This window comes from Lissotriton vulgaris, chromosome 7 (genome assembly GCF_964263255.1).
Source record: "Lissotriton vulgaris chromosome 7, aLisVul1.2, whole genome shotgun sequence".
Lineage (NCBI taxonomy): Eukaryota > Metazoa > Chordata > Amphibia > Caudata > Salamandridae > Lissotriton > Lissotriton vulgaris.
In genome coordinates, this window is record NC_141695.1 from 915,445,705 (window position 1) to 915,461,064 (window position 15,360).

At 44.2% G+C, this 15,360-nt stretch overlaps 1 protein-coding gene across 3 annotated transcripts in view; it reads right to left on the reverse strand.

The window, feature by feature from the left end:
* PCDH1 (protocadherin 1) overlaps positions 1-15,360 on the reverse strand; it is a 257,877-nt gene that overhangs the window by 12,834 nt on the left and 229,683 nt on the right. The gene's annotated exons all lie outside the window — the stretch shown is intronic.

A 15,360-nucleotide genomic window follows, 5' to 3' on the forward strand; every position in this document is an offset into this window, starting at 1 on the left:
TGTGCGGACTGCCAACACCTCACAAAACGGAAAGGACACACAAGAAAACGGAGTGGAATTACTATCCACAGAAGACTAGAGCGGCCACAGAGAGGATCTAATCATGGAATCTACACAAACTGAAGGCCAGAAATTGAAGCTTCAACTGGTCACTCCAGTACTCTGTGTGACAACAGTGACACATGAGGGTTAGAGGGGTAGCTAAGTGGATCTCTAAGCTTTACTCAGCCACCGCACTTAACGTCCAGAGTCAGAATATATTAGATACGTTTTGTAGTTTAGGGGTAACAATTTTATCCAATTTGTCTCAGCTGCAAAACCTGTACATCGAGGGTGCTCCATCAGTTGTAATATGAAAATCATGACATTTTCAATGAGAGCATCACATTAATACGAAAGCGTACAAAAGTCCTGCGATGGGGGGGTCAGGGGGCTGCTGCTGCACCTTCTACCTTAAGTGTTGAGGAGAAGCCCTCTCAGAATTGCAGCATTGCTATAGGAGTGAATTAATGTAAAGAAAACAATGTCGATACATGGTTTGCCCAGGCACAGTGTCAAATGTTTCATAAATCGCATGAATTACACACTCTGGACTGCAGAAGTTTGAGGGTCCCGTGAATTGTTAATGAAGTGACCTTGTGACAGAGGACATTGATTCCTCAAGTGCTGAAGACCTGATCCAGAGAGAGGAGTGAACGCTGTATCTGCCCCCTCCTTCTTCCCTGCACAGGATGAGCTCGAATGCACCGATTCTAGTCCTAGCCAGTGAATGTCCAGTGGCTCTGTTTCCATGGAGACCGCATGAGATTGACATGGACGTGTCTGGTTAGCACAGTGCCAGGCTATCTCTGTGGGAGGGATGCCTGTTTGCAGAGGCCTCAGGAGTATCTCCGCCTGCTTCTATTTTGTCGGTGTCTGAAAAATAATATTCATTGCGCTTACAGAATGAGAGACTGGACAGAGAGCCCTCCTGGGCCAAAGCTGGAGGGAGGAGCAGTATGAAGTAACAGGCCACACAATTCTCAGTGTATCTGGTACAGAGTGGGCAGTCAAAAAGGGGCAGTGGAAACGGGTTTCAATCTTGCCAAGCATGGAGTGCTTCAGAATGGCAAAGTCACCCAGCACCAACGTGACACGCCTGACGAGCAGGAGGGCAAGATTCATAAGGGAATGAAAAGCTATGTCTGATGACTTTCTTGCCTTCATCCCATTTAACTGGAGTGTTGGAGGAGCAGTGAATTCCAGCCCCTTACAACCGTTTTGTCATGGAAAGCCTTTCGTTTTACAGTGCAGAGATTTCAACTAATAAGTATCCCTAAGGAGCAGTGCTTTAAGTAGAACACAAAGGGGTCCCTGATCCCAGAAAGAAATATGAGTAAAGGGATGGTTCCTGATCCCCCTAATACAGGGTCCCAACGGATGCTGTCGGTACAGCATCTGGGTTTACAAGATGGCACTTTGTGACGTTTAACCTGTTGCCTCCTAGAAGTCAAATATCACAAGCAGGTAACAAAATATAACACGCCTTTCCAATGCAATCGGTCTAACATTTAGGAAGGTTTGAGCTATTGTATTTTACATGTGTTAAGCCTCAGCCTTAACTGCATAGGTTGCACCTTTTGGAAAGGATCCGTAGTTAAGCGCTGTTGGCCATGTTGTTTTAGAGGCCAACCTTCCCCCCTTTTAATTCCACTTAAAGCAGTGGATATATCGGGGTGGGTGTTTGAGGAATAAATCGTGAATTGGCACCAGCATTGGAAGGATATGGCTGAGGCACATTGGTATGCCTTAGTACTAAAAAAGCCATCTCCATGTTAGTTCAGGGTCGAGGACAAATAGAGTGTCTCCCAGACCTAGTAATGGAACAGGAGGTGCTGATGCCGGTTGTGTCTGCATAAGATGTATCGGTGTGGGCACCTTGGATGTTGGATGGCTAGCAGGTGCTGATGCTGTTTGTGACTGAGGTGCATCAGTGTGGTTCAGGCACATTTGGTGTGGTGGTACACAGCGTTCCATCGCTGGGACAGGAAGTGCGATTTCTGCTGTCGGTGCACTGGTGTAGTTTCACTGGGTTCAAAGGCTACAGCATGTGCTGCAGCAGTACTGTTTTAGATGAATTGGTGTTGTTATGTTTGCCCCAAACACTAAATACCACACACTGCTGCAGTTAAAAGCAGAGGTACATCTTAAATGACGTAGCTTCTGATGATTAGAGGGCAGTCAACCCTCATACGAGATTTCATGCTGCCCAGCCTTTTCACCTCCTCCATGGCTATGGTGTATCCTATTCTTCTGTTATTTACATGTCATCTTGCAGACTTCAGTTCTCTTTGTAAGCAGTTGCTGAAAAAAGAAAAAAAAAAAAAAAAAAAAAAAGGACGTGGCTACCATGGTCCCGCCTGCTTTGAAAGTGAAAGCGCAAGCTCGCTGAACATAAAAAATAAGAAGCAGTCGCCATTGTCCTGGGCTGTTTTAAAAGTGAAAGCGCACATGGCGCGCTGAACACAAGAAACAAGAAGTAACCACTATTAAGATAGCAGCATCTCGCGATTAGTGCAACCAGCGTTCCACAAGTGGTGCAATCAAAGCTTTGTAGGAAAGCATTTCGTGCCTGCAGTAAGAGAAACTAATTAAAGAAAATAGTGCTCATAGACTGGCAATATAAAATACTGTGTAACAGAAGAAAAAGGGCCCGTCCTCATGGGAGGTTATAAAAGAAGACAAGGCAGTACTAAGGAGGGACTAACTAAGCTTTTAACAAATCAGATACTGGTTCTGTGTGGGGTTTTGAATAGACAGGAAGAATGGCGCTCAAGCTTGTTCACGGTAGAGTCAGATTCAAAGAATAGTTATGGTGCAACCAGGTCAGGGGAGAACCCAGACAACCCCTGAAAATATGTGGGTGCGGACCCACACTGAAAATTGAGACCAAGTCCTGGGCACACATTCAGAGTAATGCTTAGGAGTGTCAATGCACAGTTATGGTATTCCATGTGAAAGAATTGCAGTGGCCGACACCAGTAGGTTCTTTTGTAGAATTATATTTATAAATTTCTTGAAATATGTCAAATATGAGAACCAGCCGACACATTTTTCATCACCTGGATGTTAACCTGTGACTCTTCAGGGCTGAATGGTGATAATGGTAATGTGCAATATCGCTGGACCGGTGATAATTCCAACCCGGTCGAAAACAGGGCTTTTTTGACGATCAAAAGTGATGAAAAGGAGCAAAGGTAATAGGTTGGGGAGGACGGGTAGGTCCCTTCGACATACGATCCTTGAGCAGAAAGCGGGCGGTGCTTCTGTCTTTCAAGGCGTCCTGTGATAACAGGAGAGAAGTTCCAGGATCCGTCTCGCTTTCTGGTTGCGGAAGAATCGGAAAGGGAACGTACGGGGGAAGGGATTTTCCCGTCCTCCCAAACCTATTACCTTCGCTCCTTTCCATCACTTTTGATTGTAAAAAAAAACGTTTTTGACAATGTTGGAAGTATCACCGGTCCAGCGATATCTCACGCTACCATTATTATCATTCAGCCCTGATGAGTCACAGGTTAACACCCAGGTGACGAAACACGTGTCGGCTGGTTCTTGTAGTTTCCATATTTCAAGAAATGTATAAATATAATTCTACAAAAGAACCTACTGGTGTCGACCACTGCAATTCTTTCACATGAAATACTATAACTGGGCATTGACACTCTTAAGCATTACTCTAAACGTGTGCCCAAGACTTGGTCTCTATTAACAAATCAGAACCAAGCATTTACAAAGGGTAATAACACAAGCCAATAAAAAATATGAGCAGAGAGGGGGCAGATCTTTAAGTGCATACCTGAATAGAGCATGCCTCTCAGAGCAACGCATGCGCTGCCCAGGCTCGACCTAAAAAACAGAGGTGAACATTTCAATGATGTCAGTGAATAAGTCGCTTTAGAATTTTAACTCCTCATTGAGGTCAAGAAAGGAGATGCTACCTGGCAGGTCTGAGCTCGGTGAAGCCGCACCATCCATCTCCAGTTCGGCCACTGCTGGATCAATCCCCGTGCAATTCATAGATGCTACAGGAGGCAGGACGCTGAGTCAGATCACCATTGGCATGACAGTGGAGGGGCAGCACGAAGGTCCCCAGAGATGCCCACAGAGCAGTGCTTGACAGCATCAGCTCCCGGGGGATCACAGCTCAGCACTGAGCCATAGCAAGAGAAAGGCGGAGTGTCAGTCAGAGATGCAATTTGCACATTTGGGCTCTGTCTTCCATTTGCATCCTTTGCATTTCTACCTCTCTACAGAGATTACCACACCAGGCATGTACTGCACGCCCACTTCTGGAAATACTAATAAAAAAGCCTTTGTTGGTAGGTTAATCATACCAATCATAAGCAGGTGACCCATAACATGGCAACTCCTATTTACCAGGCACAGGAATAGGACAAGAGGAAACTGATCAACGCCAGCCCTGTCGATGGGGTAAAAAGACCAAGGTGTCCACCATTTCATGGTCTGTTCTGCAAAGTGATCCCTACTCTATCCTTGCAGGCCCCAAGTTGGACTTCCTGTGTTAGCCAACAGGTGATGTAAACCTAGTATAATACGTAGCAGCCAAAAGCCTGACAGTAACACTTGTTAACACCCTGCATTAACCTCATACTTGTTTCTCAACCAGCAGTCGTGCTTCCTATCAACATTCTCCCTAACATCACTGTGACAAATACAGAGCAATACAAACATGCACGCTTCTACTGAACAGTTCCTTAGAAAGGAGAAATGCCTGCCTTTCTTTAGCCGCCACATTTAACAATGTTTCATGCAGGTTTGTAAAAATTGAACAATGCAACTGGACATGAGGTCAGGTAACATTACAGGGAATGCACTTCTCACATCTTTGACTGATGGATCGGGTAGGCATCAAAAGGAATCAAGTAGGAACACGATCTGAAGGTGTTTGGGCTTTCCTTCAACTAAAAGTTCAAGTGAAAAACTGAAAAAAATAAAACAAGAATGTAAAATGGTGCTGCAGCTGTTTATTCGAACAGAAAAAACGCAGGGTTGTTCTTTTTCCTAAGCACAGGTAAGTACACATACAGAACCCTCTGTACAGATGTTTAGCTTTCCGTATTATCCAGTTGCGAAAAGCGTGTAAGCCTCGAGCCAGGACCTTGATCAAAATTATTAAATTGATACCAATATTTGATGCATTCACTGATGTCTGGAAATGCTTTAGCAAATTGAGGGTTTTCAGAGCTCTCTATAAAGAGGAATACACAGCAATCTATTCAACAATAGCCCATCTTCAAAAAGATAAGACTACACTACCAGGTGCATCTTTTCTTGCTGTTGCTGGCATCACAACTATCCTGGGCAACTGCATTTTTTGTGCTGCCCACAGCAGGTCCATGTATGAAACTGGATTTCCACGACATTTATATTTCATAATGCAGGTGAATTCTGATTCCAAGCATCTTGCACAATGCCAAGGGCTCTGGTAGTAGAAACTGTCCAGCTGTGATTACTGAACTGTGTTTACCTAATACTATCTTGTCTCTGTTTCTTGGATATGTGGCCCCTTCCTGGTACAAGATGGCCATGTACAGCAGGATTTTGGATCCATTTGGGGTTTACACTTTCCCCGGTGGGTATGGATTCAGGAGTTCGTTATAGATTTGTTCTGAGATGCCTAAGAGAATTTGGTGCACTCCAACCTCGGAGGAACTTTGGTACAAATGTATATTTTGGAGTCAAGGAGAGCAGGTGTCAATAACCTGTACGAAAACATCCAATACCACACTCTTCTTGATAATTTCAGCACCAACCATTTGTGTTGAGGCCTTCAACACAGTGATACATTAATGCCCACATCTCACACTACGTGGAAGAGGAAGCTGTTCTCAGATGATTACTCCGGAGTATTTCGATCGTGACCATGTAGTTCATGGTTATGGTCGATCTCACTCTTGACTACAACGGAATAAGATATCAAGCATCTACGTTTGCTTTCCATATTATGGCACCATTATTCTCTCTCAGGATGGGGATGATGTGCAAGCCCATCCTTTTTTCATCTATTCACTTTGTAATTGTAGCTTGGATCAGCATAGTTGATGTGTGTTGCAATCATCTCAAGATGCACTCTTCCTCCCTAACTCCACTTTTTCAATATTTTTGTAAATGCTGTGAAATATCTCTGGCGCCCATTCCTGGTTCACACTTCCCTTTATTCCAGTTGTACTTTGCTCTTAGTCTGGCCTTCACCTGCCCTCTACTCTTCCTGTGCCTCTCCCAGCATTATTGAGGATTCTTTTTTTAGGTCTACCAGAGTCACTCTGTCCGGTTATCAGATCACACTGTCCGGTTATCAGATTTTTCTATCTATTTCACAACTTTTGTGCTGCAATCCCTGCTGAATTCTTATCAAACGCCTTCCTGTTATTCTTGTGGACCCCACCCATTCCTTCTCCATACCTGTCCCGTTTTTTTCCAGTGCTAGTCTTGCCCCAGTCACTCATTCCCCACATTAACCAATTGTGTTTCTCCTTCCCCTTACATACCCACTCTTATCTCGCCATTTTCTGCTCGTCTCGTTCCTACTTTTGCTGCACTGTGCTTCTCCTGCCCTAGTACCATCTTCTTTCCACTTTGTGCTTTTGTCAGAGGCTCAAACCAAACCCCAAAACAACAATGCTAACGTCAGTGGTTCCCAAGTATTCTAAAAGGATGCATGATAACCAAGAGGGGCAATCCTGCCCTGCATTTACTGACATATTAATCTAAGAGGGGGAGAAAAGCACGAGACATTTGTAATCTCTTCTCTAGACATGGATAATCCAGCCTACAGTTAAAGATCTTTCATCACTTTGTGTACATTTTTCCCACACAGAAATAGACCTCCCCTCCCCCCCGTGTTTGTGGAGAGAACTCTGAAGTCAGCTATGGCTTTCATATGCCAGCTTCCAGCAAAATGACTGAGTAAGTGCATAGGAAACACCTTCTTGTCATTTTGGGTAGGCTGTGGTCATTCGTGATTCTGAACAGGTTCCAGTGCAAGAGAACAACAGAGGAGCCTTCGAAATTAATCTCTTGCATAGGTGACCCTGGAGGAGCTGAAGACAAAGGGGGAAAAAAGGGCAGTATAGGAAAGATAAAGGTGGCAGCTGGGCTGGAAGGATACATTGAGCAAAAAGAAAACTGAATCCAAAAGTTAAAATACAAGGAAGTAAAAAGAAATCGTGGCAATGTGTAATGGGGGTGAGAAAGGCAGGTGGGAAAGGAGCGAGTAGACAGAAGGAAGAAAGCCCCCCCCCACACACACACCCACAGACACACTTGGAAGGGAATAGCCGTTAACATGAAAAGAGTAAGGGACTGAGAAATAATAATATAAACTGGGCTAAGTGCATCAAATAATACACGTAGAAGATGGAATGATGGGAAGTGGTGAGTGAACACCAATGAAGTGAGAGAGGAACAAGAGAGAAGGAGGCGGGAGAATGCAAAGAAGTAAAGGGATAATTAGGAGAAAATAGAGGTCAATGTTGAGATAAAGTGGAGAGAGGGAAAGAAGAGTAGATGGAAGACCCAGAGCTATTGAGGGGGTAATAAAGTACAGAGAAGAAAGAAAAGAAATGAGGATGGAATGATAGAATAGAGGGTGTATATACTTGAATGTGAAGAAAATGGATTGCAGAGGGTGGAAAGAAAAGATGCGAGAAAAAATAGGCTGCAGAGGGTGGAAGATGATGTGAGAAGAGGTAAGAGAGTGAAAGAAAGAGGAATCCAAATGAGGAGGTAACAAACAAATATAAGGGAAGAAGAAGATATCATTTGATGAAGGAGAAACACCATGTGAAACAGAGAGGCTAAGCTAGAAGAAGAGCGAGAGAGCGAGAGAGCAAACAGTGGTAAGCAAGGACATGATGGAACGGAAGCCGAGAGAGGACAGCGGGGGAGGCAGTGTGGTTCACACAGCGCGAGCCTGGTTAATCAATGTGGAATTTGTACCTGTGTAATCGCCCAGATCAGCCCATCTCCGCATCCCCTGCTGCGAGCACTAATGGGCACATTACCTGAGCAAGGGCTGGGATCTCGAGGGATAATGTGCCATCAGGGCCCCGGGCTCTGATAAGGGGGAGCACTTGTCTGCGCCGCCGATATCAGCCTGGTCTAGACAGGAAGGCAGAGAGGGACGCACTCGACTGTCGATGAGGGCAGACACGCACTGTGCCCTCGGCACACCCCTGCCAGTCTAACGCGGCGGTGCAGGGATGCTAAGCTCTGGTGGGCCAGTACAGACGATGAAATCACACCAATGAAGAAGTCTTTTTTCACTAGGCTGGAGGGCCTTGAAAAAATATGGCTGATAAATGAGTGCCATGTGGGGGAGGGGCACGTCATATTATCCGAATTTCCGCATATGGCAAATTTAACATACCAGGAATCAATATGGCATTCATGCACATCTTGAAAATCACTAACAAGTGTTCACGAGAATGTGATGTACAAGAGTTAGCTCGTGATCCTGACTCAAGCAGTGGCCTAGAATGACAAGAGCTACCATAACTTTTTATAATTTAATTTGGGTGCAATCGTACCTTTCACTCCATCAGGGCAGAGCTATCGCTTCAGTTGTTCTCACATATAATTTATAAGATTGTTAGGCCTAGCGGCAGTGCGCATGCGCTGCTTACTATTCGAGGAATGCAGTAGTCTAGTATGCTGTGGAAGCAGCGCCTTCTCTCCGCTCATATTTTTGATTGGCTGGTGTCATTGTCCTTGGTAAATGCTGGCTTCCGATTGATAATTAGGCTGGTTAGTCCCTCCATATTACCGGCCTGTCGCCATTTGTAAACTCCTATGAGGACTGTCTCTTACTTGTGGCATTACACAGTCCCGTTCATAAGTCGGTAAGCACAATTTTTTATTTATTTGCAGCGCGGTCCGCTTTCACTTTAGCAGCCGTGCTTGTTTACGTAATTAATTTGCCTAACGGGCCGAAAGGGAGCATTTCTACTCACTAATCTAACAAGCCTTTGCAGTGCAATAGGTCTTGCATTTACGAGAGTTTGAGCTATTGACATTGCAAATAACAATGCCTTTTATTTTTTGTTTTCGTTTTTAAAACATAAATAAAAGGCATTGTCATTTGCAATGCCAATAGCTTAAACTTGCGTAAATACGAAACCTATGGCATTGCAAATGCTTGTCTTTTCTGCTGCCAGTCTCTTAAAAATTAATGAATAGATATACAGAAGACAATTGAAGGCTGTGATTTTCACCAGCACAAAAACCTGGAAGGCTTGTAATTTGTTGTGGCTACATATGTTTATATGATTACACCTTCTAGTAAAATTACTTAACCCAACAGATGGGAACATGCATTGAACATTGGGTTTTTAAACAAGCAAAATCAAACATACAATCATTTGTGTGAAAATGTATGAAGCGTTACTCCCTTTCGCTTGATGAGATGAAATTAAAAATATGCGCCAAATTCACGAGAATTACATTCAGGCGAAATAAAAGCAGCAAAAACTTTTATAGAGGAAGGAAAATTGTACATTTTCTACTTAAACATTTATATGTAGCAGATTAAATTTTTCCTCAGGAAAAAACTCTGAAAAATGTCCACTTGTTTTTTAGGAAAAATGCAGAAAATTAATATTGCAGCTATTTTGTTTACGATAAAATCAGCAAACCTTCCTCTTTGTTTTTTATGCTAAAAATTAAGCTTGCTAAAAGAATGTTTAAGACTTTTGGGACAAATCATGTTTTTGATGGATATTTCTTTAGAGGCACAAAAAGAAAATTACAAGCAGTATTAAAAGCTAAGCCATACTAAGAAACATCCTACATTTACATTTGTGGTCACGCACAATCTCTAAAGAGTGGGACTGTAGCAATAAATGGTCTGTGGCAGATGCAGTCTGCGGTGACCCAGTGGACATTTCAAGCATTCACATTAACCACCATCACACATTATAAGTTTGACTGATGGCTCTATGAAACTTACAATAATTTTTTATTTTAATATTTTCTTTTTGAAAATAACAGTCATAATAAAAAAAAAATGCCCTCCTCCCTATGGGTCTTTCCTCCCATGACGAGGGGGCATTGAGCACTTCAATGCCCATTCCAGGTTTTTCCAGGCAGTGAAGGGCATTGAAAAATTGCTGTATGTATGTTCAATTAAATTAGGTGGGCAGACAGAGCCAAACCTCTAAAAGCCCAACAGAGTAAGGGCTGTTGGAGAAGTTGGACAACAGCGTAGAAGGAGTAGTCTCCTTTATTGCAATCTATGGTCAGCCCGAATTTAAATCGGGCGAGCGGACTATTACGTTGGCAGAGAGGGAACTCTGTCACCGTTGCCACGGAGTTCTCTTTCAGACGATATATTAATCGAGCCATTAGTTATCTTAACAACTGACTGGCTGAATCACTGATACGCCTTTTGTTGCTTCAGCGTCTTACTGTAGCATCAACTGCAAAACAATAAACCATGTACTCTGCATTTGAGGAACGTATATTGAATACTAACTTTACTCTGCTGTTATTTTCAAGCCTTATTAAGGAATTACTAAAAGCTTACCTGATGGTTTATTAAAGCTTTACCAAAGACTTAAAAAGTAGCAATGAAGAACTGAAAAATATACAAGACCTACTATGAATCTACAAATATTGTGCTAAATAGCTACTCACGACTTACTCAACCCCTAAAATATTCCTATACAAATATAAAGTTAAGTTTGACTGAAAATGGACTGCTTCTCCCAACGCGTATTAGATACTAGCAGAGGAGGCTTCTAGACCTCCTAAACACCTTGAATTTAATTGTTTTACGTTATAAGTATTACTGTAGAGCCTTTGACAACTAGTGTGTTATTGTACCTGTTCATAATGTTTGCTGTTTTTGTGTTTTGACTGCATGACTATCGCTTATTATATGAGCTAGAAAATTTACAAAAAGCAATGCTCATCAATGTACGAATGTATGTACACCAGACTTCTAATAACACAGGACCATTTTAAGGGAACATTAAGACAACATGAAATGAAAAATCCAAATATTCAAAAGCATACTTTAAAACTGTACTCAGACTAAGGCCTTTGTACAAAGGTAGAGCAGTTTTAAAGTGAGGAATAAATGTAAAGAAGATTAGATGCTTCCTAAAGCACTGCAGATGTTCGTCCTAAGTTGCCCCAGATTTCTAGTTAGTCAGGTCCCTGGAGTCTTCTTAATGTCACTAAGTGTGGGGTCCTGGCTAAGAGCGGAGGCCTGTCACTTGTCCTAGGTCTAAGGCTCTTGTCCCAAAAAGGAGACCTTGGAGTGGAAGGAAAAGAGTGTAGATGGTTTTTAGGAGTCAATGTATTCTTCTGGTTGGGACAGACTGAACCTAGAGGCTTGAAAAGATTAAAAAGTCACAATGACCTAACTATTGCCAACCGTGCCGTTCTGTTAGCACGTGCATGCATCACCACACGTGTGCCTACAAAATGGCATGTGCACCAATTCTCTTTTTTCATTTACAGATTTAAGACGGCAGACTTCACTTTGATCACTAAATAAAAAACTTTTTTTTAGTATGAAAGTGCAAATTTTAAATAAAGGATGAGTGGAGGGGAAACAGAAGAACAGTTGTAGGAATTGGGTGAGAGGAGGGAAAAAAGCGGCACATGAGGTAGAGAAAACGTGGTGGATTAGGAACTTTTAGGTAAAGCACATGAGATAAAGTGAATAGCAAATGATTGAGAGAGCAACATAGAGCACTAGTACAGGTACTTGTCGGCGAGAAGCACATGAGGAAGAAAGCTGGAAAGAACATGCACTCTTGAGGAGTGCTTAACCAAAAATAAAACAAGTAGATCCAAGTGCACAGTGGAAGGATACAAGCCAACCAATCAAAAAGAAAATAATTAAGCTATGCTCCAAGGGAGGGACAAAAACAGGAAGAGAAATTCAAGACATTAAAGAAAAACAAATGACAGTAACAACCCAACCAGTGGGAAGGCTGTAAGCCCACTTTAAGCTCACAATAGATTATTATGGCTTGGCAGTTCGGGCTGGACTGTTCCCATGAGGCACAGGGTCAAGGCTGATTTGCATATGGCCATGTCTGAACTGAGGTGGTGTGGAGTGCAAAAAAAAATTGATTTAGGCCCAGATCTCTGTACTGGGGTGAATGTATGACCTTGTTCTGCATTCTGTCCATCAACCATTATGTTTGCAGTGGAGAATGATAGAGATGTTAGGCCTGAAGTAAGAGGGCAGAAGGGGGTGCAAGCCGCAGATGGAAAGCAGAAAGGTCGGTGGAACAAAACGGAGCAGTGTTGGATGGAGACAGTGGAGCCAATTAAATATACCTGAGCAGGGTAGGGGCCGTGGATCTGAAGCGGTAGTCCGGTGGAGAGTGTTGGGGTCCAGTGAAGAGAGAGAGAGGTGCGGGACGTGAGAGGAGAAGGGCTATTAAGAGGTTCAATCAATGATAACATGATTGCCTCTCCAGAGTCAGCCGAATAATTATGTGAACATTTTGTGCTCTCTCTGATTTGTAATTAGAGCGTCCGAGCTGTTTGTGGGCTGCAAGTACTCCCACCTTCCCCACCACTGATGGTGTTTATTTCAAGTTAATATATTTGAAGAGCTGCATGGTAAATGTACTGAGGCGCTAGAGGTGCGTGCAGGTGAGGGAGGAGAGCGCCGCATTAAAGGTAGGGGGGTGAACGGAAGTAAGGCAGGATGCAAGGCCATGGCCTGAAGGCGAACAGAGATCAGAGAGTTTCCCAAAGGCAAGCTGGTAAGACTGGGGAAACGGCCACTACAATGCGGCCATTTCCACAAAAACCTTTACCACGCATGTATTACAATGCATGCGTGGTCACAAAAACAGCCTTTACCACGCATACCTTTACTACGAGATACGTAGTAAAGGCATGTGTGGTAAATGCAAAAAAAAAAAAAAAAGGGGGGCTTGGGGGGTCTCCCCCCCAAAAAAAATAAAGTGTGGGATTAAAAAGGTGGGTTGGAGGGGTCCCCCCCAAAAAAAATCTAACCTGAAGTGCAGAGGCTGAAGAAATCATCGTTGTTAGAGAGGAAACGGAAAGAAACTTCCGCTTCCTCTTTACAATGTACGATGGACGTCACCAAGGAAGATGGAGAGGAGAAGAGTTAACTCCTTCGACGCTCATGACGAGCTCAGCTCGTCATGAGGTAACCCTCTCGTATCTCATGACGAGCTGAGCTCGTCATGGATAATGGGATTTACCGTTTTCCAGCGCAGGAGAGGGAATACGATGAGCACCGATGTGGTTAAAAAGGTAAGGGGATATTAAGTTTAACCCCTTTGCTGCGGCGGCAATTCTGCCGCAGCGCTAGGAGGGGGGCCGAGCGGCGCTCGCATGCTCGTGACGGAGCCGCTCCGTCACGGGCCGCGGTTGCGCTGTGCTCATGACGGAGCGGTTCCGTCATGGCCCCGCCCACTCAATAGAACGCGCTGCGCAGGCGTGAAATCAGCGCCGCGCAGGCGCGGCGGCAGGGCCATGACGGAACCGCTCCATCATGAGCACAGCGCAACCGCGGCTCATGACGGAGCGGCTCCGTCATGAGCAAGCATGGGGTTAAAAAAAAAAAAAGTAATAAGGGTTAAGGGCAGGGGTAATTATAAGGAGTGGGGGCTGGGGGTCATGTAAGAGTATGACCTCACCATGCATAAATTTACAACGAAAATCGTTGTAAATTTATGTGTGGTAAAGGAATATTCATAGTAAAGGTTATGCGTATAAAACGCATTCTGTTGCAATGTATGCGTGGTAAAGGCATGCGTTGCAACGGGATGCGTTGAAACGACATACAACTGTAATACTGTCGTGGTATGAGCTAGACAGAAACATATGGAAAGGGGGAAGAACCTGGAAATCGCATAGCGCTAATTCAGATGAGGGGTGCATTGAGCTGTGGGAGGGGCATTTAGATGATGGAAAAGCCCTTATTTTTGCATGAGGCACATGGTCAAGGCTGACTTGCATATGGCCATGTCTGAACTGGGGTGGTGTGGAGTGCAAAAAAACATGGATTTAGGCCCAGATCTCTGTACTGGGGTGAATGTTGCCCCAGGGTAAGTCCAGCGCTATATAAGTTTAATACATTTACATTTACATTTACATGTATGACATTGTTCTGCATCCTGTCCATCAATTGTTGGTTTTGCATTTGTCACCCCGAGTGGGTTGGGTATGCTCAGACGTGAGTCCCATGCTCTCCACACCACTGGAGTCAAGCTATCCTGGCTGGAGACGGTTGACAGCCAGAAACTGGCCCTAGGATGCTTGATTCCGGTCCAGGAAAGACTTAGCTTGGCAGTTCGGGCTGGACTGTTCCCATGAGGCACAGGGTCAAGGCAGATTTGCATATGGCCATGTCTGAACTGGGGTGGTGTGGAGTACAAAAAAACGATGGATTTCGGCCCAGATCTCTGTACTGGGGTGAATGTATGACATTGTTCTGCATTCTGTCCATCAATTATTGGTTTATCATTCTCCACCGCCATAACATTTCTCAACCCAGCCCTTCCCAAACCCATGCTCCCTCTCTGCTGCACAGTGCTTCTTGCCCCACTTCTCCACCTTTCAAGTTGCCAAATCATTTCATCTTCCTTTTACCTTAGCTGCTCCCAATGAACTATTACCTTCTTCCTTTATATTGTTTCCACCTTTTACAATTGTTTTAATTTTCCGCGCTCCGCTTTCATTTTGACTGTTATACTTTTTATTTTAACCTATCCTTTCCTCGGTCGCCATGTTGAAAGAATTCCATGCCAGCTAACCTCCAGCGCACTCCTCGATCCTGTACCCTCATCATTTTTGGCCTCCTTGCCCCTTCATTGTCCTCCCTTCCAAACCTCGCTCTCTCCAGTCCTCCCTTCCTGGCCACCTTGCCTTCTCGCCCCCTCTCTCAGCCACGGCCACCTCACGCCTCCTCTTCCCTTCACTTTTCCATTCATGTGTAATGCTCAGAAACTTCGAGGCTCTGCTCAGATTTATAACCTAATTAAAACGGCCCCTCGCAGGAGGCCCGGCGCGGAAGGCCTGCTTTACAAGGCTCCCGCCTCCTCAGACTCCCTTTGCCTTGAAGAGAGGTCAGCTCACTGAAGCGAGCAGATCCCCGGCACCAACGCACTCGGTGTGACACACTTACTGGACCGCAGGAATATAAAAGAGGAGATTGAAACAACACGAGCACGTCAAGCACACCAACAAGGACGCACAAGCTGCATCACAAAGAAAAGAGTAAACCGAAACACACATTTCAGAAATAAGAAATCTAGGCAGGTACAGCGAACCACTATAAATACCGAGGTGCAAAACACATCA